This window comes from Pimephales promelas, chromosome 12, assembly GCF_988280905.1.
Source record: "Pimephales promelas chromosome 12, fPimPro1.hap1.1, whole genome shotgun sequence".
Taxonomy (NCBI): Eukaryota; Metazoa; Chordata; class Actinopteri; order Cypriniformes; family Leuciscidae; genus Pimephales; species Pimephales promelas.
This window is the reverse complement of record NC_142780.1, coordinates 9,846,161-9,857,235: the sequence shown is the minus strand read 5'-3', so window position 1 is coordinate 9,857,235 and position 11,075 is coordinate 9,846,161. Positions and strand designations below refer to the sequence as shown.

The 11,075-nt window shown below is 39.6% G+C and overlaps 1 pseudogene; it reads left to right on the top strand.

Moving 5' to 3' along the window:
• Nucleotides 1–252: 252 nt before the first annotated feature.
• Nucleotides 253–10,105, top strand: LOC148976939 (uncharacterized; annotated as a pseudogene).
• Nucleotides 10,106–11,075: the final 970 nt, after the last annotated feature.

Genomic DNA, 11,075 nt, shown 5'->3' with positions numbered 1-11,075 from the left:
TTATCCATCTTTCTTTCAGAATCCAGCATCTCTCAACAAACAGAGAAACTGATTAATCAAATGGACTTCTGGCATTTTAACTGGTTTATATTCCAAAACAATCTTTATAAGCATTTTTCAAGGAGCATACCTCCATCAAAACATGACAAAATAACTTCTGGCATGTATCAGCACAGATTTACCAGATTTATCTAGATGTCTTTTAAAATAATTATTTTCATATGGATTTTCAAATGTTTAAGACATTTTCAAATGTTCATGACATTCAACACTCTCCTCTGTCCACCTACACCACCACCCACCTCCTCGTTAACTGCTGATGATTTTGCTAACTTCTTCACTAACAAAACTACAACTATTAGCAGTCAGTTCTCAGCTTCACACACACAGGCCCAGACTTACCTCTCCCACAGACAACAACCTTCTCTCCTCTTTCACTCCACTAACCAAGGAAGAAGTATATAAGCTTCTCCTCTCCAGTCATCCAACCACCTGCCCTCTAGACCCCATCCCCTCACACCTTCAAGATTGCCTACAAGCAATCTCTCCTACACTTCTTCCAGCTCTCACACACATCATCAACTCATCCCTCTACTCTGGCATTTCCCCACAGCATTTAAGCGGGCTCGGGCAACTCCACTGCTTAAAAAAATAACTCTAAACACATCACTTTTAGTGAATAATAATAAAAATAATAATAATAATAATAATAATTCATTACATTTATATAGCGCTTTTCTCTGCACTCAAAGCGCTTTTACATAGGGGGGAATCTCCTCAACCACCACCAGTGTGCAGCATCCACCTGGATGATGCGACGGCAGCCATAGTGCGCCAGAACGCTCACCACACACCAGCTTACTGGTGGAGAGGAGACAGTGATGAAGCCAATTGGTATATATGGGGATGATTAGGAGGCCATGATGGACAGAGGCCACTAGGCAAATTTGGCCAGGATGCCGGGGTTACACCCCTACTCTTTCGAAAGACATCCTGGGATTTTTAATGACCACAGAGAGTCAGGACCTCGGTTTAACGTCTCATCCGAAGGACGGTGCTCTTTGACAGTATAGTATCCCCATTACTATACTGGGGCATTAGGACCCACACAGACCACAGGGTGAGCACCCCCTGCTGGCCTCACTAACACCTCTTCCAGCAGCAACCTGGCTTTCTCAGAAGGTCTCCCATCCAGGTACTAACCAGGCTCAGCCCTGCTTAGCTTCAGTGGGCAATCAGTCTTGGGCTACAGGGTGATATGGCTGCTGGCTGAATTACAGACCTGTCTCTCTTCTGCCATTCATTGCAGGCGCTTGAATGAGTTGATTTCAACCAAGTATCATCTTTCCTGTCTCTGAACAACCAGCTGGATGTCAAGCAATCAGGCTTCAAGAAAGGCCATTCAACCGAGACTGAATTGCTGTCGGTCACTGAAGCCCTGTGGATCGCAAAAGCTGCTTCCAAATCATCAGTTCTCATCCTCCTGGATCTGTCTGCTGCATTCAACACTGTGAATCATCAGATCCTTCTGTCCACCCTCTCATCACTGGGAATCACTGGTACTCCTCTCCACTGGTTTGAGTCCTATCTCACAGGTAGGTCCTTGGCACATCCAAAGCACAGCAACTGACCACAGGGATTCCCCAGGGCTCAGTTCTTGGACCGCTCCTCTTCTCCATTTACACCACATCACTGGGACCCATCATACAGGTACATGGTTTCTCTTACCATTGCTGCGCTGATGACACCCAGCTCTACCTCTCCTTTCAACGAGATGATCCCATAGTAGCTGCACATATCTCAAGCTGTCTGGTGGACATTTCGATATGGATGAAGGAACATCAACTGCAGCTCAACCTGGCAAAGACTGAGCTTCTCATCCTCCCTGCCAATCCGTCTCTACAGCACGATTTCACTATCGACTATTTAGTCAAGCATTCACATAATGCTTACCTTTTAGTCCTCTGTTATGCCATACGGAACCGTTTGCCACTGAAACTGCTTAACGCACCAGTGAGGCTCGACAGCCTTTTAGACAAACGGGTCGGCGTGTATGGTTGAGTTGCGGAGAGTTTGGGTTGCGGAGAGTTTGTGAAATCGTGGTTTTCTAACACCGATTCCCGTATAATGGAAATCATTATGAACATCAGCTATGCTAATTATTTTCCATCTGCCTTTCTGCTGTTATCTCGGGACGCTTGTCCCAAAAAATGGCGTTCGTCAGGTCCAGTTTTGTATCCAGCCTCTCACGGGGGATTTCGGATGCCCCAACGCCTGTGATGAGAAGACCAATGCCTGTGAAGAGACGTCTCAATGCCGGCGATATGTTATGGCGCCGTTTTATATATAACACATATTTATATTTAATATTTATATATAAACAATATGAATGTTAGCCAGAGGAAAACTGCCCTCCGACTGACCCTGGGTTCTCCCAAGGTTTTTTTTTCTCCATCCAATCTGATGGAGTTTTGGTTCCTTGCCACTGTTGCCTTGCTTTTGGCTTGCTTAGTTGGGGATATTTAATATTTAATATTTAACAATATTATTGATCTGTGTTGTACTACTTTCATGTTATCACTGTGAAGCTGCTTTGATACAATCTGTATTGTGAAAAGTGCTATATAAATAAATGTGACTTGACTTGACTTATCCAGCTAGATTCTTCATCAATCACCCCATCAAGGTCAGTCAGAAATCTTGGAGCAATCTTTGATGATCAGCTGACCTTCACAGACCACATTACAAAGACAGCTCGATCATGCAGGTTTGCTATGTACAACATCAGGAAGATCAAGCCCTTCCTAACTCAGCATGCAACACAACATCTCTTCCAGACCATGGTAATTTCTAGGCTACTGCAATATTACTGCAATTCTCTTCTGGCTGGACTTCTAACATGTGCAACTAAAACTCTACAAATCATCCAGAATGCTGAAGGTCGTCTGGTCTTCAACAAGCCCAAAAGGGCCCATGTCACTCCTCTGTTCATCTCTCTGCACTGGCTTCCACTCGCTGCTTGCATCAATTTCAAGGCTTTGTCACTTGCTTATAGTTCTCATCACCACAGGATCAGCTCCCTCCTACTTCCACTCATCCTCACTCACAAGTCTACATCCCTACCAGAAGCCTACGATCAGTCAATGAGTGACGGCTCATGGTACCATCAGAGAGAGCCTCAAAATCACTCTCCAGAACATTCTCATTCACGGTACCATGCTGGCGGAAAGATCTGCCCACCCTCATCCAGAATGCAGGATCCCTGACAGCGTTCAAAAGACAACTGAAAACTCATCTCTTCTGTGAGCACTTATCATAATAATAATTTTTTTAAAAATTAAATATATATAATATAATATATATATATATACAGTATATATATATACGAGAGTTCAAGAGATTTCCATGATGAATGCGTGAGAACTGAACAAAAAGTAGTAGAAAAATAACATAGTTCTCACATATGCGTAATACAAAAAGTATTCTCATCACTTGATAAACTTATAGTTGAGCCACTGTAGTCACATGGAATATTTAAACATTTTTTTCAATGACTTTCTGGGCCGTCAAGTTTCAATCCCTTAGGGTGCCTATGTGGTAGTGATACAGCTCTCAAATTTAATAAAAAATATCTTCATTTGTGTTCTGAAGACGAACGAAGGTCTTACGGGGTTGGTACAGCATGGGGGTGAGTAATTAATTACTTAATTTTCATTTTTGGGTGAACTAACCCTTTAAGTGATGCAACGGGGAATGCCGAGAACAATCCTAACCGTTCTGCAGAAAAGTTGCCCAGTGTTAAGGTCCCCTTAGTGCCCATTTACAGTATGCTGGTAGGCCAAGTTCTAATTTTTATGCAGTGCAGGTGAAACTGGCTCATTTATTGGAATTATCATTTATTAGTTTAATATGAATGATGTACAAACACTAGTTTTACACAAATTAAGGGAAGTAAAGACAACACTCAACTCAAAGGCTTGACGAACAGATGATTTGGCTACACTAACATCCCAGACACGAAAGGCTAAATAAAATGAATTCTTTGCCAGTAAAAGGGCATTGAGAACTATATATGTCTGGCAAGGTTTTGTAGCTGGAAGAAGAACAGAGAAAACTGTTTAATCCTTTACTAGAAATTGATAGGTGCAGAATGGAAATAAGTCTCTCATTCAAAAAGAGATCCAATTTCACAAGGGACAAAAAAATCAGTGAATGTGTTCCATGGTTTTTGCCCTACTGTATTTGTTTAAGGGGCTGTCAAAAGCATTTCCTTAAAACTCTTCTTTCCTGAGTCACTCGCAGTGAGATCTCCCCAACCACAGAAGTGGTGCACTGACGGTCACTGTGTGGCCACATTATGGGCTAGTTCATCTTTCTTAGAAGTTAGAGCCAACCACATGAAAGGCTTTGGGCAGAGTTAAGGTTCTACAGCCATCTAAGAAGGCCTAAGATGTTTGGAGGAGAACCTGTCCCTCTCCAGGCTTAGCAATGAGAATGCATAACCTGGAAACAATCCAAGGGTAAGCTCAAGGTCTTAACTAAATATTTGCTTTAGATTAATTGAAACCATAAACTGAATTTACAGGGATCTGGATAAAAAGGTTACTTTTACCTTAGACATGATGCAGTGTTAAGTGTTTTTAATGGCCAGCAAGTTGAGTTGGTCAACAAGATGCTTGGAAATACAAGTTCAAGACAAAGTCGGAACTTGAAATCTCCCACTTCTCACCACTGACTGTGAATCTAGACTGGTAGGTACTTCATTAAGGATCTAAAAACACAGCAAGCATCAAATTATCACATTGCTAGACAATTATCTCTACTAGATTGAGTCTTAGTTTGGCTAGATCAGGCCAAAGAAGGAACTGGAAAATGTAACTAATTAATGAAACAAGTGGCTACATGACTATCATTTTACAAACTTAGATTACCTTTGAAAATTTTATTTAAACATAATTATAGTACTTGTTATGACTGAAATAAAACTAGACATGGGACTAAATATTCCATTTACCTCGGAATATGTCACATACCTTTGTTGTGCTTGCTCTTTCATAATCCAAACACATAGAAAAGCTGTAGTTTGCAGAGATAATGCTGAAGTATCATGGCCTCAAGTAGAGGTTATATAGTACTGTGTGCTTAGATCTGCTGAGCAAACATGTTAGATTCTTAAGTTAGGGCTGTTGCGCTTAGTCGCAGCTCTGACTTGAAGGGGCATTCCAGTAAAACGCTCCTGCTAGGAATGAGCAATTTCCCTCTTCCGAGGACAAACGGCACTCAACATAAATAGAATGTAAGTTACATTCAACTTTAAATGGATTGCAAAGTGGACTTCTCAGGATATTCCGCCATCTTATGTGACATTCCAATCCAGGACCATGTTTGTGTGTGCGTGTGTGATCTCTATCTGTGTTAGAAGTAAAAAAAAGAAATGACAAGCAGATTTAGGAGATGTGTCCTTCAATGCGACATGTTTATTAAACCAAATGATACACATGATTTGTCAGCATTCGATGGGCCTGGCTGTGATCACTGTGACCACTCCTCGTACTCCAGGGCAGCAAAGCGCTTGCAAAGTTATTTCAAGGAACAAGATGTGACGGGTGAGACCGGCTCCTCCCCAGCACCTGTGTATGAGTTTCCCCATATGGAAAAGGTTTGCTAAAAACACCTGTGATTCTTATATGTTCCAACAGAATATTGTAAGGAACATATGATGCAAAATCCACATGTATAAATTGCATAATATTCATATATTTTTAATCATACATGTCATATACTGCATGTCCTACACAAAAGCCATATAGATTTTCTTGGTGTAAAAACATAGGAAAATAATGCTAATTTAATATTCATGTCCAGCATATTTCTTAAAGGTGCCATCTGACATAATAAATCAAATCCTACTCCATATTCCATAACAGATGGGGGCAGTATACCTCCAGAAAATAAGTTGTGCTCCTACCATCGCGCATGTTATTCAAATCATTTGACACGATAGTAAAAGGTTGGAAGACCTAAATGATGAAGACCGCCTCATAGACGCCTGTCTCAAAAACAAGCTGGTGCATTTCGACGATATGGGAAAATAAAAGCTTGGGCAATTATTTTAAGTTTATGGTATTCCTTTTGTTCATATTACACTTTAATTGTTAGTTTGAATTAATTTGACAGACAGCATTGGCTGATGTTGATCCAGCTAGCGCCATTCAGAGCTGCCAACTCTCACAAATTCACCGTGAGACACACACAATTGACACTTAGCAAGCAGGTTAGTTAAGCTCTCAGATTCTGTCAATTTTATTACGCAATTCAAAGAATAAATACCGTTTTGGCGCTTGTACATGTTACACCACAGATCCCTAGCGCACGTGAACCGATCACCTCTACTAGCTAATGGAAAAAGAACATGAACTCTGTTGAAAGATACAGTATGCTACAACTTACCAAAATGTATTCCTCATGCATGATGTCGACCAATCATTTTTTGAACTCTTCCCTGAACTCAAATGTAGTAGTGGGCTGTATTTCCACATGACTGACATCAGGTTCAAGTACACACACAAGCCGGCGCGAGCACGACTCACTTCTGTACTGCAGTTTGGCTGGTGGTAACGCTGTCCGCCCGCATACCGCCTCCCATGGCCAGAACTGGTATTATGACACCTGCCGGGCCGGGGCTAGTAATTTAGCATGCTAATTTAGGTTTATATCTCGGCAGCACTATAACTTTTTAGTTTTTTAATGACATCATTACACTTATTTCTTCTCATTATTTTGATGCGTGTAGCTCATTTTTTGGATATTTTTACCTCAATTATTCCATATGGCACCTTTAAAGTATTAAGTTGACTTTCAAACTCACCCATAAGGCCACATATTGAGGCACATCATTATTATCTAGTCATTTAGTAATTGTAGTAATTTGCACATGAATTTACACTAAAAATGTAATGCTTTGGCTCATTCTGGTAATTAACATAGTAATTAACACTATTAGTTAAAAAATGAGTTATTGTGAAATTAATCCACAATTACATATTTAATTAATAGCAATTAATGTACAGTATTAACTAATACATTAACCTTACAGACTCTTAATTAGTTGCTAATATGGTAATCATTAATGAATAGCTTAGATAATCATTAGTTACACATTAATTCAGTATTATCTGTGCATTAGTTAAGCATGAATTAATGCTTATTAGTGCACCCGTATTGTAAAGTGTTACCGTTGTAACACAGTGAGACAGGTTAATTAATAACAACCGTATTCAATCACTTAAATCCATTAACCATCTTAAAAGCAGCAACCTAGCTACTCAGTGGATTTAGATCACAACCGTACATTCAGTGTACTTCATCTGTAGGTGGAGCCATCGTCCCCGCCCCCGTTTCATAGTGGGGACTAAGATCTTCAGACAAAGAAGTTACTGGTTCACAAACAACCTAGTCAAAGATGTCAGTTCGTTTCATCTATTATTATTTTAAAGACTTCTTTAAAGTAATTCAGTTTTACTTTTAAAACATGTAAAATACCAATTGCCCTCTGAATGGCAATGATTTCATTTAACATCTCTGTGTCTATGATCTTCAACTGAAACACTGTGCTTAGCTACAAACAGCTTATTATCACACAGGCTCAGATCACAGCTTTAGCTGACATTGAATGAGAGAGAGACTGAGGGATTCAGGACTGGTACTGCACTCTCATAAACTTCTAACATCAAACTTTATCTCATCGTTTAACTCTATTCCAACTTAAGGCATCTTTGCCAGAAATTACATATGGTTTCAAATAAACATATTAATTAGATTAGTCTTTTGCCCACATCAGGGAATTTAGGCATTACTAATTTTCACTCAGATTGAGTCTCTGTTGCACTGGCAGTTTTGCAGCCACAGCACACATCAGATTCAGATAAACAAACTGTTTCATTACAGCCAAAAACAAACTTATCTTTTGAAAGCTAAACATCAGCTTTTAGTTCTTTCATGGTCAACTTCTCAAGTTGTTTGTTTAATCAGCATTCAACAACTGCTAATAAAGTACTGCTTCTCCTTATTTGTTCTTAAATAAAAATCTAGTTCTCAATAATGTTTCTCATTTCTCAATCTCATTATCTCATTTCTCTTTAATCGTCAAGTTCTCAACCATAGTTAAATATTTGACTGAAGTTTTCTCTTGGAGTTTATCAATCTCCAATTAGGATTCACACTAACTTTGACGAGGCAAGCACTCTCTGCTTGTGATACGCTTGCAGTTATTGTAAATCATCTGTGCGATTAGTCTCTCTATATTATCTAAAATCTTTTTTAAAATGTTTAATTACAACACAATCATCCTTTTAGTTACTTTTATATATTTTGCAACATTTGTTGGAGTCCTTCATTTTACATCTGTTATTCATTAATTCATTACAATAACATTACTATTATAGATCTTTTCTTCAAAATGATTCACTTTAAAACTTCAATCTTTTAACCTTGTTTTTATTTCTTATTTCTCAGATGGAAAATGTTAATGTTGTCACTATCACATTTTCAAACGCCTTCTCGGTGGGCATTTACAGTTACGCGTTAAATCCTGCTGACCACAATTAAAACACTCTCTATCTGCTCCAACTTACTGCACACACTTGAAGCAGTGTGTCCCATTCAGGAATGCACACAGAGCCACTGATAAGCAGTTCTCTGTAATCTTTTACAGTGGCGGATTTAATCACAATAGCACAATCATAATCTTCATCATTATTATTAACAGAACATTCATTTTCATAAGCTGCATCGAAATGCTCAAAATATTCTAAGTTGTTTTCACAAAGTTTCAGTTTAAGTTTAATCACTTGCTTAGGGAAATTATTCCCGAAACTATTTTAGGGAAATAAATTCCCAGAATTTATTTTACTTGCTTTTTGTAATTATCATTAGCAATATGAGGCTAAACATTTTCATCTTTCAGTTTCTTTATAACCAGTCAAGTTATGGTTTAAATTTCCAATCAGAATCAAAACCCTGACTACATTTACTTAAGAATTTCTGCAAATTTCTTCAAAGTGAGGGCTTCAGAGCACAGCTGTTTACAGCGTTTGCTCTCTTCTGTCGCATTATTTGTTTTAGGACTGTTCAGATTACTGATCAAGTTATTCAATTTTTCTGCCATATCTTAATCATAGTTCATACTCACCTGAAGTTATTGCAGAAATGGAGGCGGCAAACTTTGAACAACCCAGCTTGGCTTCTGCGTGATGAAACTGCAAAGTATACTGCAAAATCACAGTTACATGTACTGGTCCACGCCAATTTGGGTCCCAACCTTTTATTTATTTTCCCCGGAATTGCTCCTGATGCATCCCTGGCAAACAACCCTGTTCCCTTTCGTAGTCACTCCGAGTTACGTCGGAATGACGGAGAATGGGGGTTTCGCATAGAAAGCCAATCCTCTTCGAGTATTTAAAAACGAGCCAATGGCATGAAAATGCCTTGGGTCTGCGGAATTTGCATAGCGTATCTCCGCCCCACCTCATGGGTATAAAGGGAGGAAGCGGACGCAACCGCAGTATGTTTTCGCTTCGGAGCCAAGAGATTTCTTCACTCCACAAGCCATTTTCACTGAGTTTAACTCTTCGAGACGAGCGTCCTCTCCAGCGTTGGTGTGACGGCGGTACCCAGCGAGATTCTGCATTGCCTGCGATCTGTGCAGTGGTCTGCCAGACTTTGCGCTTCTCCATGGTCGCCTCAGCGCTGAAAGAGTGAATTTCCTCCTCTCTATTGAAAGAGCTGCACGTGGCACGTCTTTTTAAAGATGGTTCGACCATGTTCTTCTGGGTGCGGTCGATTCCTGTCGTCCTCTGATGGTCACGATCGCTGCTTTGTGTGTCTGGGCATTCAGCATGCAGCAGCAGCGTCCGTGGATAAGTCATGTTCCTTCTGTGGGAACATGACCATCACAACACTTCGACCTAGACTCAATGATCTTACAGTGAGAGTCCCCGTGTCCGCTACCCTTTCTGCTTCCTCTTCCAAGGGAAGCACTTCGGCTCGCGGAGAGGGTGATCTGACGGTGACAGTGTGGAACAAACCCCCGACGCTTGTTCGCTGACGGACGTTCTGAGGACATTTCTCCGGGCCAGTTTGCGAACGTCCCTATTTCGTCCCTCACGCGTTTCCATGACAACACTTGCAAAATCAGGTCGCCCATGTTTGCTATCATCAAATGAAACTTTACAACTCAGACACGAATAATTAAACTAAAATATAAATGCAAATATTTGCATTGATTGTAAAATTAAGTTAATGCTAAAATGTTAGTGTGTTAATAAGATAATTTATGTTACATCATGTAAATTCTAATCACTAATTAAAGATTTAATAATAATACCACGAGTCTGTTTTCAACTGTTATAATTTAAATATCAAAAACATGTCAATTGATTCAATTGAATATGAGCTACAATTTATAAAGGCTATTCCACATGCACGAAGAGGTTGAATCCCAGGAGCTCTAAAAGAATGCATCGACTTCAAATGATGAATGCAGCCGAGGAAAACGTGAAGAATGAAAAATTGCTGGAAAGTGGATAATAACACAGGTAAGACAAATAAAAGTATCCTAAACATTTAGCCTACCTGTCAAACGTTGGTCAGGAGAAGGTGACTGGTTTTATTAAAAATAATTTATTTTAGGAAAAATATTGTTCTAATTATTGCACTTAAGACTGATGGCACATGCAGAACAAATAACAAAAAACAAAAAAAAAACATTGGAGAAACAAGCGAGTGACGATCAAATCATAGGATTAAATGCGCCTAAGCGAGTGACGTCATTCCTTATGTACGCGGTTTGTATCACAGTCTATGGTTTGTATCCATGGCAACGCTCTGGGTAGCGTAGTGACAGTTAACGGTCCTTCTCAGACGCAGCCTTGTGTTTCCTCTGTCCGTCGTCTGTCTAAAAGGTATTTCTAATTATATTATTATAAATTAGTCACCATAACCACTGTCCATCTTTAAATTATATGAAAATGTTACCTTTTAAACGTTTGCTGAAGTTGTCCGCAATGTACCGCTGA